The 23,166-nt window shown below is 37.2% G+C and overlaps 1 protein-coding gene across 4 annotated transcripts in view; it reads left to right on the forward strand.

The window, feature by feature from the left end:
• The window catches only part of RET (ret proto-oncogene), a 171,184-nt gene that overhangs the window by 36,625 nt on the left and 111,393 nt on the right, over positions 1 to 23,166 (forward strand). For all 4 annotated transcript variants that reach the window (XM_064716354.1, XM_064716357.1, XM_064716359.1 and 1 more), the window contains exons 2-4: positions 3,751 to 3,891; positions 5,481 to 5,561; positions 13,626 to 13,703. The gene's annotated coding sequence lies outside the window, so the exon portion shown is untranslated. The remainder of the gene's footprint in view (positions 1 to 3,750; positions 3,892 to 5,480; positions 5,562 to 13,625; positions 13,704 to 23,166) is intronic.

Genomic DNA, 23,166 nt, shown 5'->3' on the forward strand with positions numbered 1-23,166 from the left:
GTTGCTCCCTGGTTTGTTGGTAAATTTGAGAGTGCAAAGCTTTCAAATTCCTGTGCCAGAGTGCATAAGTTATAAGTTAATTTACTGATTGGTGAGAGGTAAATCTTTGTGTATATTTATATTTAAACCAAAATACAGTCACTTTTCCTATTGTAGAAATTAATTAGTCTTTGAACAAAAATATAGCTCTCATCTTGGCTGTGAGATGTATTTTAACTATGGCATCCATCTGGAAACACAGGAGTCTGACTCTTCCCTGATGTCCTCCTCCCACATTTTTCATTATTCCTGTTTTATGAGAAAGATAAGACAATCCAGACCTTTGGCCCCATGCTTTACAATACACCTGAGACATTCATTAATGGTCCAGGAATTATTTGTGTGACAAGTCTTATTGGTTAAATATCACTTACTTATTTATGGCTTCATGCTACTTCCCAGTGCTTTAGACATTTACACCAACCAGCAAGGGAAAGCTTAGTTTAAGATTATTTGGACAAATCAGCTTTAAAGCAAGATTATCCAGAGCTTTCTCTAGTGGCAGCTTTCTACTCTTTACAACTCTTTCTTTTTTGGTGTTGTATCTTCAGCCAAGTGCATTAATTCTTCAGAACTTATTTGAAATGAGTGTTTCTCTTTGGTAAGTGTTGAAGGACCTGCCAGTGTTGTCAATATTTTTCTGTTTTCCTCCTCCCTCTATGGAAGAACATTTCTATTTTGTAAGCTGAGACTGGAGCATGATGGTTTAATGAGAAACCGTTTAGCAGTGGCTCTGTACTGCTCAGGCTGAGTTTTCTTGGGAGATGAACATCAAGCACCATTTGCCCTCAGCAGCTCACTGATAAGGGACCAGAGACAGACATTTAAAACTCACTTTACACCCTGCTGCAGGTGTTTGTCAGCGTTGTTCATAGCCATTAGTAGTACAGCACTAATTTTAGTGGAGGACATAAGGAAGAATGCTCCTGTTTTGGAGTGGACATGATTGATTCATGTGTATCTGCTCCATTTGGAAAAACAGAGTCTGATCAGACTATGCTGCACACTATGGCATTGTTAGGACAGAGATATGCCATAATTTTTTTGAGAATTTAAAAAGCATTTTTAAAGAATTTATTGAGAAATCTGTTCCTTCTACTGCTTTTATTAAACATTATACTCGTGTAGTTAACACTTTTTGGGACAATGCAGTTGTAAGTTATGCAGAGGTGTTTGCCCACACTCTGAATAGTTCATACTTTGAAATCCAGTAGAAGGGTGGTTTTTACTTTGTTTTCAATGAAAATATTTCAGAACTTTCAGTATAGCTTTACCAAGGAGATGAATTAGCTCCAAAGTGCTGTCTCTTCTTTTGCCCATCTCTTTCATTTGAGAAAGCAAAATAACTTCTCCTGAAACCTGTGAATATGAAAACTGTTTTCCTTCCTTCAGAGTATAAAAGCCTGCAGTGTTGCTGTTTCACTTTTTAAACAAATGTTTATTTCAGCTTTTTGTTCCTAATCATGTTTGTTTATTCAAGTATCTTCCTCTTTGATTGTGTTACTTTTCATGGTAAATATTTAAATTATTTATGTATCTTTATAATTCTGAACTGTTTCTGCAACGCTTGTTTTGATTTAACTTACTCCTTGCTAATGATTTGGCCAATTGGTTTAAAGTTTTAATTGTATAACACTGAATTTTAATTTAATTACATTTTACAAACTAATACTAATGTGACTTCAAATTATTTTGTGGCTCTAGTTTTGAGAAAGGATTCCCTGTTCCAATGTATTTTAATATTACCTTGTTTAGTCACAGTTGATTAAGAAAACCCCAAATGTATTTGGTTATGTATATGAGCACTATAGTGTTGAGTGAGATTTTAGATTAGTTCAGTCACTGTTACTGATTTTGCTGCTCCAGTTGGAAGAACAGCTGATTGTCTACTGTCTTCACAGCATTTTTTACCCAATAGATGATTTGTTTTGAAATTTGTTATTGACATCAACATATGTGTAAAGCATTAGCCAGAGGGGTGGTTAGAATTTCCACTTAAATTGAAGCAGGAGTTTGTGCCTCTGCCTTGTTTCCCTTGGACAGTGCTCAGCCTCATGGTGAGTGACTAAATAATAAATCTATTAAGCTTTCTCCTAAAGTAATTTCACTGTGTAGTTATTTTATTTCGGACTGGTTTTCAACTTGCCTGCTGGTCATTGTGGCTGGCTCTGGTTTCCATTCCATCTGTACCAGATATATTTACAAGGTCTCTTCTCAGAGTTTTAGGAAGGTATTAGGTCCTCTGTTAAAACCTCAGTCATCTGAAGTCTTTGAGTCATCATGAACTTTGAGTCTGTACATGTTACGTATTTGTTCACATTTTTTCTCACTGTGGTCTTTTTGTGTCCGATCGCTATTTTAGTGAAAACAATGCATGTTCTCTTTTTACTGGTGCAAGGAAGAAATATCAGTCATTTACACTGCAAGCACACAGCATTTGAAAAGATAAAATTGAAAAACCTACCCTGTGTTTGGGGCACTGTGAAACAACCTCCCTGGAAAAGCACAAATCTTCTGAAGACTCAGAAGCAGGAGCCATGTCCCTGTCATTTAAGTTACTTCTCAGATTTCTGAGCTGAGCCTGCTCCTGCCCAGCTTGCTGAGTTTTAATCAGCTTCTGGCCACTAGTTCTTCACCTGTTGTGCAGTTTAGAGCAAGTCTTTAAATCCTCCCAATTGTTCTCAACCAACATATTCACCTTGAAGATGGAAAACAGTGAATGCCGTCACTAGAAGCTGAAAGTTTTCCTTCAGTGTTACATGGAGGGCGCATAGAAACTATAGAGCAATGGAAAACCAAACCTAGAGAGGATTAAACCAGTCTCCTCTTGCTGCCCATTGCTGTGGATTTGATTTTGTAGTGATTTTCCCTTTACAATGTCAATGAGACAAAAAATTATCATGAGCTGTAAATGAAAAATCTGTTACCTAATATCTGCAGAAAAGAGCCCGCAGGAGAAAGTGTTGTACTGTTTAAAACAAAGCTGCTGCTTGCTTTCATTTTCTTGGGAGGATCAGTTTTGGTATATAGAGGTTTTGCCCTCCTGAATCAAATTATCAGAATGTTTGTTGGCAGTGTTTGGAAATGTGTGCTTTAAAAGGGTCTGGAAAATTAATCTGTAATCAAATCTCTCAAAGATATTGCAGAGCTTAGAATACATTCCATAAAATTATCATTTTTGTTAAAAAATAACCTTTCTAAACAGCTGGTCTTGTAGGTGTATGTGTGGGGATGTTACATAGCTGGATAAAAGCCTTTGGTTATTATTGAAGGAGACTTTCAGGTGTTTGCCCAAATCTTGTGTTTTCACGCCCATATTCTGACTGTGACAGTGCAAACTCCTTAACACACAAATGCAATTTGCACACCTTTGATCTAATCATTCCACAACAGCTTGGTTTAGTAGTTGTTTAGAATTAGAGAGAGAAGGGGGAAATGTTGCTTTTCAGATTGGCATTCATTTCATGCCTTGGCAGTTTTGTAGGGACTTTGCAGGTAAAAACAGGTGCCATTTGAAGTCCCAGTTTAGTGTCAGTGGTGGAATATCAGCTACCATGTGCTGAACCTCACTGTTTTCCTCTTTTTCTTCTGGTGCCTTTTTCTAGGAGATGGGGAGAGGAGGTGAAAGCAGGCTGAAAACTGTCATTCAGCACGCTTGTACTAAAAAGCCTATTACACAGTGCCTAACAGCTGTATTGATTCCTGCTACAGTTTCACAGAGTGCCAAAAGGCTCCTACTGCCTGGTGATGGGGAGTTTGGCTTTCAGGGGAGCCCAGTACAGAGTGACAAAGTGGTGCACGTGCTCCAAGTGTCAGAGTGACAAGAGCCAGGGCACTGCATGCTGCACAGAGGTGAGTGATGCTGTAGTTCTGCCTGGTTGGCTCTAATGTAAATTTTTCCAGAAATTTGAATCCTGTTATTAATGTTTTGCATTGCTAACAGATAAGAAGGAAAAAAAAAATCTGAAGTTTTCAAATTATGCGTTTTATCTGTCAATGTGGCACTGAATTATACTCTGCTTGAAGCCACAAACACTCAAGTTCCCATATATGTGTATAAAAAGCCTTTCAACAGAAACTTTAGCATACTGACATTCTCACCACATCTGAGACTATCCAAACAGAAATTCAGAAATGAAAGCCCTGGGCCAAAACTACATTAATACTGAATGACTACCATACAGGCAGTTGGCAGCTCAGATGAGTAAAAATTAGCTGAGTACCACAACATTTCATTCAGTCATGTTCCCAAAACAACCAAAGATTACTGTAATCATCTCTTCTATAAAGCCTGAGAGTACTGAAATGCTTTAAAGTTCTATATTGGTCCTTCTGTTTGCTTTAAAGTTCTATATTGGTGCTTCTGTTTCCATCCTCTTCTGTTTACACTAAACACACTGGCTGAGTGACTCTTCCTTTGCTTAGAGTTTCCCCAGTTTATAGCAGGGCTGGTTTTGTGATTGGATTCCTAGATTCTTGGTAACTCAAACAGGCATCTCTTAAAATGGTCATGTTTTTTAACATGGAAATTAGATATTATATTCTGCATCAGTCATCCTCATTTCAATATGCTTCAGTTTTGCAAGTTATTTTCTTTAAATGTCTATAGAATTTATGAGATTAATTTTCTTCTTGTTGAAGGTCCATAATAATTTCTATCCCAGTAAAAATTTCCTGATGGAATATCCTATTGCTGCATTTTTCAGTTGTTTCATTTGTTAAGAATAGAATCTTCTCAAATGTGATATTCTGTCTTTTCTCTGAATAAAAATAACAAGAGTTCTTTATTCTTTTGAATCAAGGTTGCAAAAAATTTGATGTAGTTGGAAGCACTTCAGAAAAGCTTAATTTTTGAGTTCATTAACAAGTGAAGTAGAACATTTCTGGTGGATTAAAATATGTTCCTAAGGAGACAGCTATAAATGTGTTTGTGAAATTCCCTCCACCTCTCCTCTGATCTTGTTGCATAAAATGTCCCTTTTTGTCTTCAAGTTTGCATTCTCTAGAATTTTAGAGAATATTATTAGAAATTAAGGAATAAATTAATATAGATTTTATGTTCTTTTAAAACTTATATAAATTATTTACATTAATATTTGTACTTGGTGAATTTTCAGTAGTACTGGCAAATTTTAATGCTTTCTTTATTGATTTATATTCTGAGATAACAATGTTTTAAGATAAATTTGGGTTCATTTTTTGCCACACACCATTTTCAGTAATTTTTGTTTTGCAGAAATCTTGACTAATTCCCATGTCCATATTGTCCAATGACAGCTTCAAGTTGAGCTCATTAAATTTCAGAAGTCTTCATAAAAAGTCAGTTGATGACAGGGTGTTGATTAAATTTGTTAAAAGTAGAAGTAAATTGACTCAGTTTTGGATGATGCAACCTGCAACTGAGTTTAGAGAGCTCACTTTCATTCCGTTTCACTTTTTAGGAAAAGATTTTCTCTCTGTTTCCTGCTTCACCGTAGATGTGGTTACCACATGTTCAGGATGGTGTCTCAAGTAGTCAAAAGGTGAATGTCTCTATTTATACATATAAATGTGTAAGAATATATTTTTTCTTGTGCACAGCTGCACTTTTTTTTAATATGTCTTTTTTTTGGTCTGTGTTTTCCCTGGCTTGTAAGTGAAAGAGGGGAAAGAAACACTATATGCCATGGGAAATGGATATCACCTGCTTGTATTAGCAAATATAAGGCAATTTTTATCACTGCCTTCTAAATAGCTCTTTTATTGCTTCTCAGAATTCTGTTCTGTCTACTGTGCCTTCTTACGTACTGTCAGAGTCCTTGATAATACCAACTATTTCAGTACTGAGAGTGCTCTGACCAATAAATTTTTTGTTGCATGGGAAATCCAAATAACCTGCAGAATTGGTTTATGTTGCGAAATGATAGGTGGCGTGTAACTGTCACAGGCAAATTGTACAATCCTATAATTTGTGTAGATAAGAGGGCTTAATGCTGTAATTCCAACCAAAAAAAGCACAAGTAAGAATGAGTTTAATACTTCAGTGTGCTTGTATTTTTCTTTATCACATTTAAAATGTAGTCAAGGCTTCTATTTTTATTCCTGTGAATGAAATTGTTCATGAATTGTACCAGAGGAAAGATTACCACCTACCAAGTGACTGAAATCACCTTGCTCTTAAGGTATAAAGTTTTCAGTGTTCACGTTAAAAGCCAAAAGCTTGAGCTTTACATATCTGGTGAAACTTAAGCAATGAAAAAGCCTGACAAATCGATTAACTGAAGAAACCATCGCCAATTCCAGTGGAGCAGTTGCTTTGAAACTCCACATCTCTTCTTAAAAATGCACAGCTCTCTCATAAGCTTGAGGCATAGAATAGAAGTCTGGGGGAATTGTCTTCCTTTCTGAACTCTGCTGTAATCATAAAGTTTTGGAGTTTTTCTTGATTTCTCTCAGTGACTCTGGGATGATGCTCAGTAATGCTTATTTCAGTTGCAGTGTCCAAGAGAGCCAGTGGGTCACCAGACATCTGTGGTCCCTAATCTGTTTATATTTAGGGTGCATCTGAAAGAAGGAAGCTTCTATTAAATTCTTAGAATTTTGGAAAAAAAACATGGAAAACCTGACAGTAGCTAGGTATTAAATTTTTATATTAGCAGCATTTTTCTTGTTAGTAGCACAGTGCAAGCAGTACAGTGCAAATTATGCTCTCAACTCTCTCTGTGTATCTGTAGAAAATATGTCTCTTGGTGCTCTTGTGTGTAGAACCTTTCAATCCAAAACTGCGTAGCATGAAAAAAACATATACTAGCAACCAGGAAAAGGCTGCCAAAACTTGTGTTTTTCCAGGGCCCAGGCCTCCAAAAAGGATATATGTTTTTAATTAGCTGTGTGATGACAAGATTAAGAAGGCAGGCACTTCTTTTTACTTACCATAGTCCCACAGCTCTTTTGGGCAAAACTATAAAGCTGGGGGATTTTTTTGAGGAAAAAAAGGAGTGTAATACTTAGAATTGAATTCCTTTAGTTACAGCTAAATGGTATATGAGAATACTCAAGGCACATTATTTGTGGGAATAAATTGATATAGATCCATTAAGTTAATTGAAGTTAAGGTAATTGAAACTTGCTGAGAATGTAACTCCTATGGTGAAAAACACGAGGGAAGGCAAACAGAATTTTGTGTGATTCATTTCTCTGGGGAAGGAACGATACCTTGGGGTCTTTGATATGCAGTGGGGGAAATCTGTGGCTATTTCTATGACTATAAAGTGCTCCAAGTTCCATTTAGGAATGCACTAATATTATGGAATAGTCCTTTTACAGTCCTTTTACTTTCATTGGAGAAATCATCTTGGTTTGCAACAGTTACACATAATATGTAAAGAACTTGAGGATCACTGAATGAAAAGTGATATGTAAAGGCAGATGGCTTCACTTCATATAAATATTGATACCACATCAATTGCTGTTCTTACGTGTCACACTTTAGGAACTGAATATCCTCTGTCTTTAAACTATGTAACAGGTCTAGTGCTATTTCCCCCAGATAACTTGGGGTGGGTCTTTGAAACACCCATTCAAATAGCTCATTATTAGCTGACTGCCCTGAAGTTCAGTTTCTACATCCTAGTGCTCTGCTCCTTTTTACTTTCTCTGTGCTGGGAAACTGTTGTAAATTATTTTCTTTGGCTGGGTCAGGAAGTATTTTTCCATTTGGCTATTCTTTATTCCTGCTTTTCATTTGCAGAGTAATTTCATAGTTAGACACTAGGCAGCTGGTCTTCTAATGTGTGGACTGGCTTAGCAAATAATTTTATTATGTCTACAGTGCACCAGGTTGCATTATAAAGTTTCAGACAAGGCTATCTCCTTCCTTTCTCATTCATAGCTTTTAGCTATGCCTGCAATTAAATGAGGTAGCTGACTCTCTGCACATCTTGATAGATACAAAGAGGAACAGCCTCTTTGGGTTCTGAGGGTGTTGTTTCAAGATTAGTTTAAGCCAATCTAATTGCAGGCAGCTCCTGTTGACTCGCATTGTCCCTGCTTCTCTTCCTCCCCAGCAACATTTTCCGCTGAATCAGGTTCTTGGCATGGTTATATGTGTGTGCCAGTGGCGACAAATGGGAAAAGCAGGAGGGAGGGAGGAGGAAATGAGTGGCATGGTCAGGACCCAGTCACACCAAGCCAGAGCCAGAATGGTGTTTTCAGCAGTGCAGACTCACCAGGGTGATCGGTGGAATTTTGCTGTCATTTGTACAGGTCACCTTCAGCAGTGCTTTCATCTCCCATCCTCCAGCAGTGCACTGTAAATTAATGGCAGTGTCTGGTCTACTTGTTCAGATTTGGAATCCTGTAAGATTCTGCAAGATTTTATAAGTGTGCTAAGGCAAAGGATATGAGTAGAGATTTTATGATTTCCATGTTTATGGTGAAGACAGATTAAAGTGTTCAGTTTAAGATACAGCAGGTAATTTTTATCAAGTAGTATAGCAAGAACATTTGTGATAGTATTTTTATTTTTGCAAATAGTACAGATTTCAGACACCAGGATACAAAGACAAGGCAAAGTAGTCATTATTGTATTTCAGGGCAAATTTGTCTTGAGTTTAGAAAGGCCAGCTTCAGCTTCTGCTTTTCTCAGTGGCAGTGCTATTTCAACAAGATAGTCATTTAGATTAAACAAATAAGCTCTGTTAAACAGACCTCAATCTCCAAGGCATGCAGATACACCCATCAGATGTAAAGAAGCCAAATCCAATCTCCTCAGCATCAAAAGAAAACATTTTAGGCACATGTTCAGAGAAATCCTTCTGCTGGACTTAGAGCCAATAGGAAACACTTGTCAATGACATTTTGATTTATTTTCTGCTTTATTAGTGCCTTCTGATGACCCACTTGAAAGGATCCTTGCTGAGTATTTTTTGGGCAATGCTGGAGACTAAACTGAAATTTGGCTTTTCTGTCTTTGTGATCAGTATGACTCCCATAACTGCACATATTTCTGAGCTGTCTATTAGTATAGAATTTGGGCAATATCTATACAATTTTACAAGAATGACCATTTCTGGCATATGTAATCTCAGCAAATTAAAATTTCCACTAATAAGAGCCAGAAAACAATTATAATAGCAATCTGTTTACAAAGCTAAGACTTTCCATATCAAAGAGACAAATTGTGACTTCGTGAGGCTGATAATAGTGGAAAAAGTTTGGCTGTAGTGTAAAACAGGAGATTATGAGGAGCTGTTGCCATTCAGAAAAATATTTCCTTTCTGTTCTTTACATGAAGAGCTGTAAGTAATCAGTATCTATAAAAATGGGCCTTCCTGTAGTTCTTTGCCAAGGTGGTTCACTTGTATTGCTCTTGTACCTGCTCACTGTAGGTCTGTGGATACCCTTTCTGTAGCACCATTAGCAAAACATGCTTAACCCAATTAATTTCATCTATTTCCATCTGGAAAGTAAGTAGATAGTGTATGGAGGGAATGAACTTCTATCAAGGCATAATTGAGAAATGCCTAGCCATTTCCTCTGTCTATAATTCTATCACAAATTTGAAAAGACTGGTTATGCCTTTTGTGCTAATAGAGACAGAAGTAGTTGTCCCTGTTTGAGAAGTGCTTTAGGATATACAGTTGATGCATGCCTGTTGGAGCATGTTCTGTTTGCCAGGACCTGTTTCAGAGTGCTGCTTGTCTGGCTGCACCTTGGGGAAGACCGGGTGCCCAGGCTGAGCTTACACAGCCAGCTCCATCTGGGGTAGCCCCACGCCCCATGCGTAGTCTCTGTCACTGCCAGCTGCTCACCCTGCTCCTCCTGTGCTCTGGGTAAGTGTCTGGGTCATCATGGCCTGAACGTAGAACAAGGGACCTCATCCAGCCTGAGAATGAATCCTTCTTACCTGGCCAGTTTGTGGTTCAATCAGGCTCCTGATCCAGCCATGTAATGGTGGTGTGGTCATCAGTGTCAGCCCAAAGTAGGAGCAAACTGGCAATAGGTGCTAAGGCCACATTCTGCACGACAGCTTATCATGGTGTTTGATTAAGATAACTTTATAATCCTAATGATTACTTTTACACTTTCCTTAAATACTAACCATGTTGAGTACTCTGTCATTTTGCTTCCATCTCACAAAAGCCTTTTATTATCTTTGTGTTAATGTGCATTTAATTAAAAATAATGATGCAGGTGATTGCTATGGAAGTCCCCAATGAGAGTGGATATGCTCTGTTTCACTGGAGTCATGTTTCCTTCATGTTCTTTTCTTGCACTGGTGAGATTTGATTTCCTCTGATGCTTAAATCCACATATTCAGATGGGTCTATTGCTTCCCCCCTGCTCGTTTGTTTTTGTGGTTTTTTTTTTTTTTTTTGGTTTTTTTTTTTTTTTAAATTCCACTGAGGCTGTTTATGTGTTTATTCAGTGGTTATATCTGAAGTTACTGAATTTTTCCTTTAAGAGTTCCAGCGCTCTGTTGTGAATCCCAGAAAGGAAGCAGGGATGGGCTGCTTCTATTCGGAACAAACTGATTGTTTTTTAATATATTTTTCCCTGACTGCCTTCCTTGTGATTCCATACAGAACTCTCCAGCATTCAGCAGAAAAACAATTTCATATTTCCTTGCATTTCTCTGCCAGCACTACCCTGGACTCTGACTAATGCTAACCAGTGTAATTATCTGTGACTTTCCTCCTCAGCTTTCCATTTCCACTCAGGCCACAGAACGGTGTTCTCCAATCCACAGCAATTATGAGCGTGATATATGAGACAGCTGGAAGAGGGTATTGAGGATAAAAAATGAGATGGTAAACAACAACCACTGCTAAGCCAAATGCATAGCAAGTCTCAGCTTACACTCTCTTCAAAACTGCTACCAAAATCATTGAGGATTCTGCCTGCATGTCCAATGCTTTGATCTTTATTTTTTAGTTATTAATTCTGTGTTTGAACTTGGCCCACTCTGCTAAGATATTTGAAACACATAGTTCTGAGCTGTCTTTGCTCTTTTCACATGACAACCAGGGCCAGCCTGGGTTTTTCCCCAACAGATGGAAATGAGGTCCATGTTTATATAAAGATATGTGGAGAACCATGGGAAGGTTTTGTGTGAATATGTCCTGAAATAACATCCACATTTGATAACTGGGGATATAAGATAGAAGGGGTGGTGGATTTCTGCCGAGGCCCCAGGAAAACATGGTTTTGCACTTTTTAAAGAAGGGAATCAAGAGTCTGGGTAGTTGGATGTCTCATGATACCGCGTTTGCTGGATGCCAAAGTCATTTGAGAGCATCTCCTGCAGGTCCCCTTCAGCTCAAACTGTTTCTAGCAAGGGATATACAGATCCCAGAGGATTAATTACCAATCTCAGATAGTCTGTACTCCTTTTTGCTTCTGTTTGTGCTGAATTTTACAGTTTTGTTTCTCCATTTAATAGAAATATGTAAGAAAGTTTTCTCAGTTTCTTTTGTGGGTCTCTGGCCTTTGCTCTTGCTGTTACCTTTTCATAAGGAATCCACAGGTGGAAGGCAACACAGCTGAGGTAAACATGCATATTTTCTGAAGAGCTTGTGCATATACTATATGTGCCAAACAGGTGGGGTATAGAATTTGCTGATATCATAGAAATACTGCAGTTATAAGGTATACATATTGAAAGATTATTAGCAAATTATGGCAAAACAAGTAATGCAAAGGCCACTGTTTATTGAAATAAACATGATTTGCATTATTATATGGATATTTGTGTTGTTGTGGGAAATAGAAAAAAAGAAATGTGAGAAAAGCTGGATATTGAACAGTAAAGTGTGAGGTTCTCTTTTTTTTTTTCTTAATTTCTCATGCAAAGCTTTACATTTTGATCTAATTTTTGGTTTCTTTTACCTTTTTTATTGTATTGACATAGAGAGGGTTGCAGTCATTTAATTGTACTAATCCCTTAATTAAGCAACCTCATACTCAATTTAGCTGCATATCTTCTTGATCCAGGAGTACAAATATGCCCCTGAAAAATAAGTTCTCTGTATTTTTGGCTGTTGAAGTAAGAGCATGATTTTCAGAACAGTTAGGTATACTCTGCTATTATCATAAAAAATCCTTAGAAGGAGAAAATACAGTAAAAAGAGTAAACCTACAAACTCCTTCTTGTTAAGAAATACAACTTTTAAAAAACCTAAATCCTAAATTTTTTTACAGTAATTTGTGGAAAGACTTCAAGCTGGTTGAAATATTCTGAATAATTAAGAGTGGTGTCCCAAAATTATTTTAAAATGCCATCTGTTTTGCAGTACATTTTGGAGTTTTGATTTTGCCATTTAAATTCCAGAAATAAATGGTATCTAGTATCAATGGCATTATTTGATATCATGTTCCAAAACATGAATATATATGTGAGAGAAATTGTCTATTTGTATTTCTAGTTTTGATTCTATTTGAAACAAGTTTAAAAAAATTTAGACTTCTTAGATTTTTGCGCAAAATACAGGTTCAGTTTCTTCAATGTTTTTAATTTAAATTTTATTATTCACCCTAAGTCTGCAAGTAATATCTGCTGCAACAGTGCCTGCCAGTTTGGATTGCCTTCTGAGCTGTGCGGCTACAGAATCAAGTGTTTGGGCAACATTTAGGGAAATAATGAGTGGTTTCCATGGGCTTAAACTGTGACTCACTGCGATCATCAACTTAAAGAGCTCCTCCTTTAGTGTCCTAGTGACACTGGTCACCTTTGTGATTCAAAGGAGATTTGAGGATGTTTGTAGTGAGGTCAAGAGATACAGGATACAAAAAATATTGATACTTTAAGGTCTTTGCTCCAGCCCCCTGTGTGCACACACAAGTGAGTGTTTCACCTCTAACTCTGTAAATGTGCCCCCAGTCTCAGTGGAGCAAGATGTGACTGGAGAGCTGGTGATGGAGTGAGCACAAATGAGCTGCTGAATGAGCCTCTCGAGTTGGAGGGTACCTAATCCCAGTTTTCCAGGAAGCTACTGATTTTGTTTGCCTGCAGAAACAGGAAGATTGCACAGTATTTAATGTTATTCTGAAAGTTGTTTTGCAAATGTTAAACCCAGGAACAAAATTCTGCTGCCTCATTTGTCGTGTAAGGAATTAAGCGTTAGTGAGCTGCAAAAACATCTACTGCTCAGAGACAGTATGGGAGTGTAGCAGCAATAAAATTGAATTCTGTGTTTAATAGTTTTGGAGAGACAAAGGACCTACTGTGTTACAGTCCTAGTTTAGACCTATGTTTAAGTTCCACTTTTTAGCACCCTTTGAGTTAGAATAATGTTGTCAGTTCCACTGAAGCTGAAAGTAGCTTTTGTGGGTTTTAAATGGAATTAATAGGGCACACAGAAAGTCAGCATATGCAAGATTCTGCTCTTCATTTTATTCCATGAACAAATAAGAGTTTCTGCAAAGAAATAAGAAAGTAAAATGAATCTCAGAGCACTTTATTCAGTCACCTCAGGTTTTCTTGTTCGAAGGAAAAAAGAAGCATACTTTTATGCCAATTATCAATTAGCTAACTCTTACTTTTTCTTGAATCATGTCCATTAATGTCTGGTTTAGACTTCTGATTTTATTTATTTATTTATTTCCAGGCTGAGAAGGTTATCCTGTTGCATTGTAAACAACCACTGAACCTTCAGAAGAGATTTCTCATCTGGGCTGTTTTGCTGGTTAGTTGCTTGAAGCCTGATGCTATAAAGATAATAGAATTAGGAGACCTACCAGGCCTCATTATTTTTAATTACTATTGCTGCTGCTCACACACTACATGTAATTCAGTAAAGCTGGAGTGGAGTGAGGGGGGGGACACAACAGCTCTGCATTTCAAAATGGGCCATCAGAAGCAGCAGTTGTCAAATCTTTCTGTGAATTATATGTTTTTCAGATGTATTATTCTAATAATATATTGAACAAATCTCAGAAATTCAGTAAAGAAGAGAAGAAAAGGGAATGTGGGCCTTAAATAGGTCAAAATCTAAGTACCTCCAGTTCGCTTTTTGGTTCATTTATCAAACCAAATCAATTGTTATTATTAGCCTATTATCATCATCCTTCCAGTGAGCTGGTTTCATTTCAATCAATATTTCTAATTAAATTACATCAAATGTGGTTTTAAATTGCAGCAACTTAGCTTCATGTAGGCTAAATTTATATGCATATCTTTATCCATTATTTTCATTCTCTCTTTATTAATTTAAGGTATTTCTTTACAAATAAGCAATAAGCAGCTGTGCTGAAGCAGCTATACATCAGAGTTGAGAGTGGACCACCTGCTATGCTGAAATGCTATTTGTCTTTTATTTGTATGGACTCTATGCTTTAAATAGCTCTGAAACTGTCATTGAATTTTCCAGTCACAACCCAGAGACACTGAGGACCAGTGCTCTGGGCCATGGTTTTCACGGGCTCCTTTTGGCTTGTAAACTCACCATTTATGGATACAAATGACACAAATACCACTCCTTGGTAGTTTCTTTTCACCTGCAAGTATCTGCTCTGCTCCTTCAGCTACCCAGCAGTGTGTGCCTCAGTGCTCTGATTCCCCTTGGTTTGGTACTGCTGCTTTGTGAATGCAGTGCTAAAAGCAAAAGTGGAGTTAGTCATGCTTTCATATCTTGCAGCGTCCTGAGCAGGAATTTTACAGCTTTTGAGAGAACAACAAAAATGCACTTATTTAATTTGTTGGGGTATTTTTTATTATGGCTGCCCATTAGAATGCTCTGTGGATTGTCCTCTTCTTCCTTCCCATTAATACAAATACAGTAACTGTTGAGAATAATTGTTTTGCTTCCCTGCAGGGATTTAGACGCTAGTAAATCATGCAATAGCAGTTTCCATAAGATGTACTTTCCAGAATGATAATGTGGTTCTAGTTCAAGCATTCATGCCTTGGAAGTATTCAATATCTGTGTGTCTGTGCTAGTTTAAGGCAGCAAGGCAAGTCTTACCTTCATTGTTTTTCATAAACACGTGTGTGTGGATGGGTGTTTGCACGCTTGTTTATGCATGTGAGTATTTGTATATAAAAATCAGAAGTCTTTCTCTGGTGACCAATGAAGAGATTACTGGGAGAAGCCTAATCCTGTTGCCAGTGTATGGAAGTCAGTCTGAACAGCGAGGTCCAGAAGTTTCAAGGCACGTTCAATTCCTTCTTCACAAAGTTTCTCCATTCTCTTTCTTCTTAGGTTAATGTACAATCTAACACACCCACAGCCTAAATTAGGCAGGTCTCAAGAAGGAAAATATTTGGAAATATATTTGAGAGCACCTGTTCCTGTGCCTCCCACCACCTCCTTTTGTGGGATGCTTTAAAGGATTTATAAAGTTCTTAAGAATGCTTTCCTCCGTGGTATAAAACATTCCTTGCAATAATAACTTCACCGGTGCCTACAGTTACTCTGCTATCACAGATGTTACAGGTGTTTGTTAAGGATTGATTCCTGTCATAAGACTTTTAGTGTTGTATGTATTTTAGAGTACTTTCTTCATCCATAGACATGAAATAACAGCACTTTCTCATCTGATTGTGCTCTGTAATGTAGAAAATTATAGTTACTTGTGTGTGAATTTATCTTAATACTCTAAAACCAGAATAATCAAGAGTGCTTAGTGAAACATTTTCCCTGTAAAATTTGATTAATGATTTTGTCTAAGTTGTTTAAACATCTATTTTGCATATTCCAAACATATTCCTTATACTATCTGGTATATTTAACTGAGCTGCTGCTGATATATTGTGTACACACCAAAACTGATCAAAATACATCAAAATCCTTCCAAAATATTGTGGGGTGGTGGGGAGAGAGGAGGGTTTTATGAGGATGGATAGAGTATACTGAATACTTAAAGAATATAACAAGAATGCTCCAGCTGTAGCCTTGTAGTCCAATTTCAATTGTTGCATCCATATGGACTCCTTCCCTCTCATTTCTCCCTTTACTCTGCTGATGGGATATGTGAGGTGACTTCTGTGATAGAGGAAACCTATGAGGCTTCTGATAACGTGTAAAACCTAAGTCTTCTCTGTAGTGATAGCCTAGGGGAGTAGCACTTCACTTGCAGGTCAAAAGAAGTATTTTTGGTGGTGTTTTCTGCAACAGCTGATTCCTCTAACTCTTGTCTCTCCATCCGTAGAATATATTGTCCAGGTGACTGAATCAAATGGAGTCAACACAAAAACCAGTATGTGCTCACAGAGCAATTGTTTTTTTTTTTTTTTTTGTGAGTATTGTAGCTGTGCAAGATAAATACTTGATTTTCTAAAAAAATAATTTTTGGTATACAGATCTTAAAGCACATTCAGAAGAAGAGTTAATATAACTTTTCCTGACTGATGTACTTACAAAGAGGTCATGGCATGGGCAGATGTGGCAATGAAGACAGCAATATAAGGACCTTTGAAGTATAGGTTTGGCATAGGACAAAAGACATATGATGAATCAATCTCTGTCCAGTTAAGCATGTGGTGAAACTGGTGGCCTGTTGATGTACTTGTCACGGTATTCAAGACTAGATATGTCATTTGCTGTCTTGCACTTCACAGTGCACAGGCATGCTCCTCTGAGCACTGCTGAAATCCTGCATTTGTAAGGAAGGCTGGTGATATGGAATATGGACTGGAGTTCAGTTATGTGCTAAAGGGATGTGTAGAGAGTCATTACAATTTTAGTATTTCATGTGATGCTTCTTTCTGAGAAAATAGCCACACAGTGACTTGTGCAGCATTCCCATTCATATCACAGCTGAATAAAATCATGGCAAAGTGAAGTTTTATAAAATTTCATTCTGTGTTGTTAACAGAATAAAATACTAGAAAATAGTAGAGACAAAAATGAATATTAATCAGAGAAAGGATGTTTAGTACATGATGAGTTTCCCATTCCTTTGCTTCTGCATTTTTTCCTTCCAGGCTTTCAGATGCTGGGGTGATTTTAGGTGCATCTTTATTTCAGAAGCAATTTAAATACAGATTTGCATGTTTATTTGTGGCTCGGGTTAATTAAAGGTCAATATTTTGGGAGGGATTAAGGGGTACGTGCAGTTTCCATGGGATGAACCTCAAAAAGATACCAGTGATTTATCTATCCATATGTGTGTGTGTGTGCATATAAGGTATGGTACTTAAACATCTATTACAGAAAACAGCACCCTGGGGATGTGGGTAATAGATCATTTTAATGTATGAATAGGTTACATCCCTAACTACTAGTTGGGAAGGGTTACTTCTTATGGGAAGGGGGCTAAAGTAATTGGCCAAGAAAATTTATAGTGTTGCAATTCAACAAAAATATTGATTAGAAGATGAGGAACTCCATTTTTATAAACTTAATCAACACTGATTGTTTGATTTCAGCTAGTAGTCTGTCAGGGAGAAATAAGAGCTTTGAGCTTGGAGTGGTGCAGGGGGGGGAAAGGAGCTGGCAATATTCTAGGGACAAAAAATACCTAAAAACCTAAATCCAAAAGCACTAATGCAACTTTCCAGAAGATTGAAAGACTAAATATTTAAAAGGGAATAGAAACTGGTTTTGTTTGCACTGCCATATATTTCCCTGACTGGAAATTATATTTCAACAAGCAACTGCTGTATTTATTGGCTTATATTTTATTTTGCTAATATTCTGCTAGTGTCCTGTATTTCCATAGTAATCATGTAATAATCTGTTCCACAAAATAGTAGGTTGCCAAGATCCATTTGGAGCCGTGAGTGCTGTGGCCAAAGGTCAGTGCTGGGGGAGCTCTGCTGCTCAGTGTGCAGGTGCCACTTGCATCACAGCCATTAAGCAGGAAACTAAAATCAATTTCACTGCATCTTTGCAAGCTGGCAAACGTAGGAGTCACCTCAGCAGAAAAAATACCTGACCTAACTGGCACACATGCCTGGTGGGCCTTTATAAAGAGCTGGAGAGGATCTGAAAGAAGTTTTGAAGAGCCTGTAACTCTGGCTGTGTCTCCAAAACCAGCTGTTGTATTGTCTCTGCTGCCACCACTCAGGTCTTCTCTGCTGCATTTTTATACTGTGTTTGAAGTGACTTGCCAACAACAGTTTGATTAATGCAATGAGGTTTACAGTGGTACCAAAAAGTGTCTCAGAGTGTGGGCTTCTGATCCTGGAATTAAAATTACAAAATGTGGCTCCTCCTCAGTATGTGATCCACTATGAATGCTTTGATTGCCATGCTAGAGATTCTGCTCAACCTCCTTGTTGAAAAATTTGTTTTCATGGTGCCAGAGAGAAGACAAATTTTTAAGAAGCTTTTTCTCCTGAACTTGAGATGATTTATGAGGAAGATGACAATGCCTTTCAGGTAATTTAGTGAAAGGGCACCCAATTAATCGATATCAATTTTGAAAAATCAGTTGAATACCAATCATTTGCCATAAAATCTTTGTTACTTTAAAGTCAAAGTCTAATTCTTGGTGAATTTAACAATAGGGAATTAAAATCCTAAACCTGTTTGCCCATGGGTACAGTTTAAGTTACTGTTTTAAGATTGTGTTTGGTTCTTTATATGAATTAGTTTGGTTTTTTTTCAGGAAATGGTATCCTTATTGCTTCCATTCATCAGTGATTAACGGCCACAGTGGTATAAGGTTCTGAAGTACTGAACCTGAAGGCTGAATGGCTCAGCCTTCCAAGATTCTGTCATACTTGCCATAAGTACTCATCTTTTACCTGAGAGCCTCATGTGCTTTGAGGGCCCCAGGCTGAAGGAGGTTCCTGCCTTGGCACAGCAATCTGGAGCAAGAAGGAAGCTGGAATTTTGCCTGGAGGTCCTCTCCCTTTAGAACAGTCCTTGGCTGGGGAGTGATCCATGGCTCCAAAGAGCAGGGAGCAGCTGCTGCTGAGGAGCACCCTGCAGGACAGGGACACTCTAGGATGTGTCCCACCCACCCTGGCTGCCAGGAAAGCTTCTCCCTGCTCTCATGGGCTTTCTTGGTTGTGGGGTCACTGCTAGATCACTTCAGTTTCTGTTTCCTTCAAACTTCTCTCGGGCAGGATGACCACTACCGAGTGCTTTTACTTTGACATTTTCTTTAGAAGCTAGCAACATCCCTGTGAATAACATCTGTCAGGGATGTGGCAAGCTGGGAATTGGGTGCCTGCCCATCCATAGCATAACAAGGCCACAGGGCACAATTGACTGCAGTGAACAAGGAAATTTCTGAGCCATTGATCCACAAGCCCATATAATGTGTGAAATTGGAAATGTAGCCTGTCAGAAGCAGCTAGCCATATATTTTTAGATTATCTTAAAGAACCAGTAGCCTTAACCGTTGATTGGTAGAAAAGAGTCTTTGTTTCTTTTTTCTGAAGACTGTTTTGAGGAGTTTTGGTTGGTTGTTATTGTTTGGGGGCGTTGTTTGTTTCGTTGGGGTTTTTTTTGTTGGTTGTTTTGGTTTTAAAAATTATTTTATACTGGTAATGATTGTATGATTTCCTTTCAAAATCATTTTAATGGGCCAGCTTCTCTTTCACATCACATAGCTTTGTGTGAGCACATATACAGACATAGTTGTTAACATAAGTGGTTTTCAGAGGCCAGCACTAAGAAGCATTTTGCATTATATTTCTGGATGGTAGAACTAAAGACCTGGAAGTACAAGGAGTGTTGAGACCAAACTTGCAATGTTACCAAGATAAATGAATGTGTAACTGCATCCTTAGGAGAAGTCTAATATCTTCCTATGTATTTTCTTATCTATGCTTGCAAGTATCTCTTGGCTTCAGTGAAATTATTTCTGATCAGCATGTATGTGAAACCACCCTAAAGGCTATCATTTCTTCCTCTTTTGTCAGTTCCCCTCTTTTTGAAGGGTTATTGCTGTTCTATAATTCCTAAAAGAGTTTTCCTACTAGCTGTGAAAAGTTTGTTGGAATCTGCAGCATGCCTGCTTGAAGTAGTTTCTCATTCTGTGAATGGATTTTTCTGTCTGATTTGCCAAAAGAATCTAGGAAATAAGGTGGCTTGGCTGGGACAGCACCTTTCAGCCCAGCCACCCCCTTGATTAGTCCATCCACTCCTACTGAGCAGTACAATTACTTCTTTCTTGAAGCTTTTTGTCTTACTAGGTATGACAAGAACATTAGCTATTCAGAAAATTGGATATTGCCATCTCTACCTGTGAAGGAAGAGATGTGAATGCTGTTTGGGCATTGACTGCATTTTAATGTTTGCAAACCTCTTCAAGTTTGGGAGATGATCTTCTGTGCTCTGTGCCAGTCTTCTGCCAAAGCCCTTCAGTGTACAAAATTCAGCAATTTTATTCTTTCTCAGCTTAAAATCAAGGTGATGAACCCTACCTATAATTTTCTTTTTAAAGCTATACACAATTTGAGAAGTGTTTCTTTATGATGGGTATAAAATAAATGTGAAGCAATGTTTCACAAACTATAATTTGGTAGCATCTCTCTCAAGGAAAAAACCCCATCACCTTTTCTACATGTTTAGTGTTAGTAATAGTTGGCAATTGCACAGGAGTTTTAAAATGGAAGATTTTCCATGACCCTCACTAAAGAGCAAGCAGATCATTCCTGTAGGGCCCATTAACTTTTACACAGATTTGAGAACAAAGTGCAGTTAAAGACCTTCCATTTGTCTCTGAGATGAGAAACAAATTAGAGTTCTAAGTCACCTAGTAGCTTAAAGAGTTGGCCAATGTAAAATGAAACTAATGAACTGTGCTGCTATTTTTGTAAGAATTAAAAACTGAATCAGATCATAAGTGTATATAGATTTTCCTACTATCTCTTATGAGTTTCCCTACTTTTGGTCACTGAGGGCAAATGTTTTTTAACTGGTAGTCCTGTAAATATTCTGTATTCTTGGTAGCAAACTAATTAACTAGAAAAATATAGAAAGTTATGACCTAATGTCCCACTTTATTGCTTATCCAAAGCACATTAAAACCAGCTTCACAAGAATTAGACATTAGAATCCAATGTGTCTAAAGTTTGCTCTGAAGAGAAATATTACTGTTTAATTAAAGTTAGTAAATTTATTTAAAAAAGAGAAGAAAAATGTCAATGAGGTAGTCTCTAAATGCAATTATTCATTCAAATAGGAATCTTCTAATATATATTAAATCTAGGATAAACAATAGGAGAAAGAACCTTTGGCAAGAAAAGTTTTGGCATTTCCTTCATTGTGTACCAGCAGTACTCATACTTCTTAGCACATGGAGGGAGAAAAGCTGTACTTCTAAACATAAAGATATTTACTGCAATTATAATCTAGATAGAAAATCAACAAGACACCCATGGAGTTCCTTATTATTTTATTTAAATTTTTTCTTCTAACTTTTTTAATATATGCAGCCAAGCTGAAGCTTATTTGTGCACATCTCTACCCCATAGCCTGTAGTACATCTATAAATATTAATTTTAATACTATCTCAGTGTTTCCACTATTGCTGGTTCTTCTAGCAAATTATGTTCTTCATAAATTACATCATTTTTGTTATTAGTCTCATATAAATAAGTAGATTTGCCTGGATTTTAAGATGTTCAGTTTGGCTTGAGAAATTAAGTGGTAATACTCATTTTTATTATTATCCCTTTTCCAAAAACATATCAGACATTTTGCAGATGCAGAGCAAAACTACTCCTGTCCTCAAATACTTTATAACTTAGACTCCATTATTTTCAATTTTAAGCTTCTCAGAAAATATTGAAGTAATTTTTCCAAAATAAAACATTTCAAACTTGATTCACAAATTCAGCTAAAGACTTTCTCAGAGCTAGCTGAGTTCTGATAGTAAGATTAATTCTAGCATGAATTCAAACACAAATAGTGATGCACAGGGCCATATGCAGTTTTTGCTGGGTTTTCTTGTTATCATATTATCCTATCCATTGGCATTGCACTTTTATTCAGGTGGTCAACAGGGCCTGTTGAGCCTTTTTTGATGCTTTTATATATACATGTTTATTGTTTCATCCTTATAATCCATAAGTTTGTTCTTTGAAGGACAGAGTGTCAAATTCCAACAGCCTTACAGGAAGAACATCTAATATATGTCAGATAGAAGAGAGAGGTATGTGGACCCTGGCTAAGATATTAATTTATTGTTGTTACAATGATTCATCATTCTGTCTGATCTTGCCCTCTTAGAGTCCATGTCATTAATGAACATTGGCATGACACAAAATCAAAACTAATTTCATTTTGTAAGGGACACCCACAGCTGTGACTCTTGCTGTAAATATGATCATGTTGTTTTTCTGTCACAATGATGAGTAGATGTATGTAATGTTAATAAGATAGCCTTTCTAGCAGTGGTAGGGGAGAAGTAGTTCAAAATGAGTTGTGTAAAGCTTGGAGTTTATATGAACGGGCCAGGAGAGAGATTTCTAGCTATTCATCATTCTAAGATAGTTCACAAATCAGGTGGAGAGTTCTTTGCTTAGTTTGAAACTGTTGGATTAGATATTTAAAAACACAAAATCAATATTTTGGATCATGAAGGAAGCCTACTATAAGGCTTTTCTACATCAGAGTAGGAGGACAGCTCTGGAATCATGCACAGTTTGGGGCTGAAATGAACAGTTGGAAGCAATTGCTTCTGTCTGTTCATTCTCCAATTACAGCATTTGCATTCTTTCTCTCTGTTGTACCTCAACCAAAGGTTGGATTTTGAAACCTTTGTGACTACTATCAAAAATGAAAGGGCATCATTTTGACAGGTCAGAATTAATTATTTCAGTACCAACCATTTCTTGTTTTCGGGTTATTGCTGCAAACAAAAACTAGCATTAGTCTCAACCCTTCATAGAAAAGATAAGAAAATTCTAGGAAGGAAAATTTTCATTCATTGATTATTTTCTGGAACTCATAGAGTTTAGAATTCTCTTAGAGACATAACCATTAACACATTTTATCTAGGCCATGAAAAAGGTGCTCTTGTTAAGCAGTTTCATTTTCTCTTCAATGTACTATGGTTTTGTCAAACAAGCTGTTGATTACCACAATTAAGAGAAACAGAATAACTCTTTAGCTTCTAATATAAACAGTAATTACCTAATATATCTGAGATTTGAAAATTGATACTAAAGAAAGAGTTCTGCATCTGTGATTTGTAGTTCTGGAGTGGTAGTGATAGTCTTCATTAAAAGTCATTCTTGATCTTTAA

The sequence above is a fragment of the Zonotrichia leucophrys genome, chromosome 6 (assembly GCF_028769735.1).
Source record: "Zonotrichia leucophrys gambelii isolate GWCS_2022_RI chromosome 6, RI_Zleu_2.0, whole genome shotgun sequence".
Classification (NCBI taxonomy): domain Eukaryota; kingdom Metazoa; phylum Chordata; class Aves; order Passeriformes; family Passerellidae; genus Zonotrichia; species Zonotrichia leucophrys.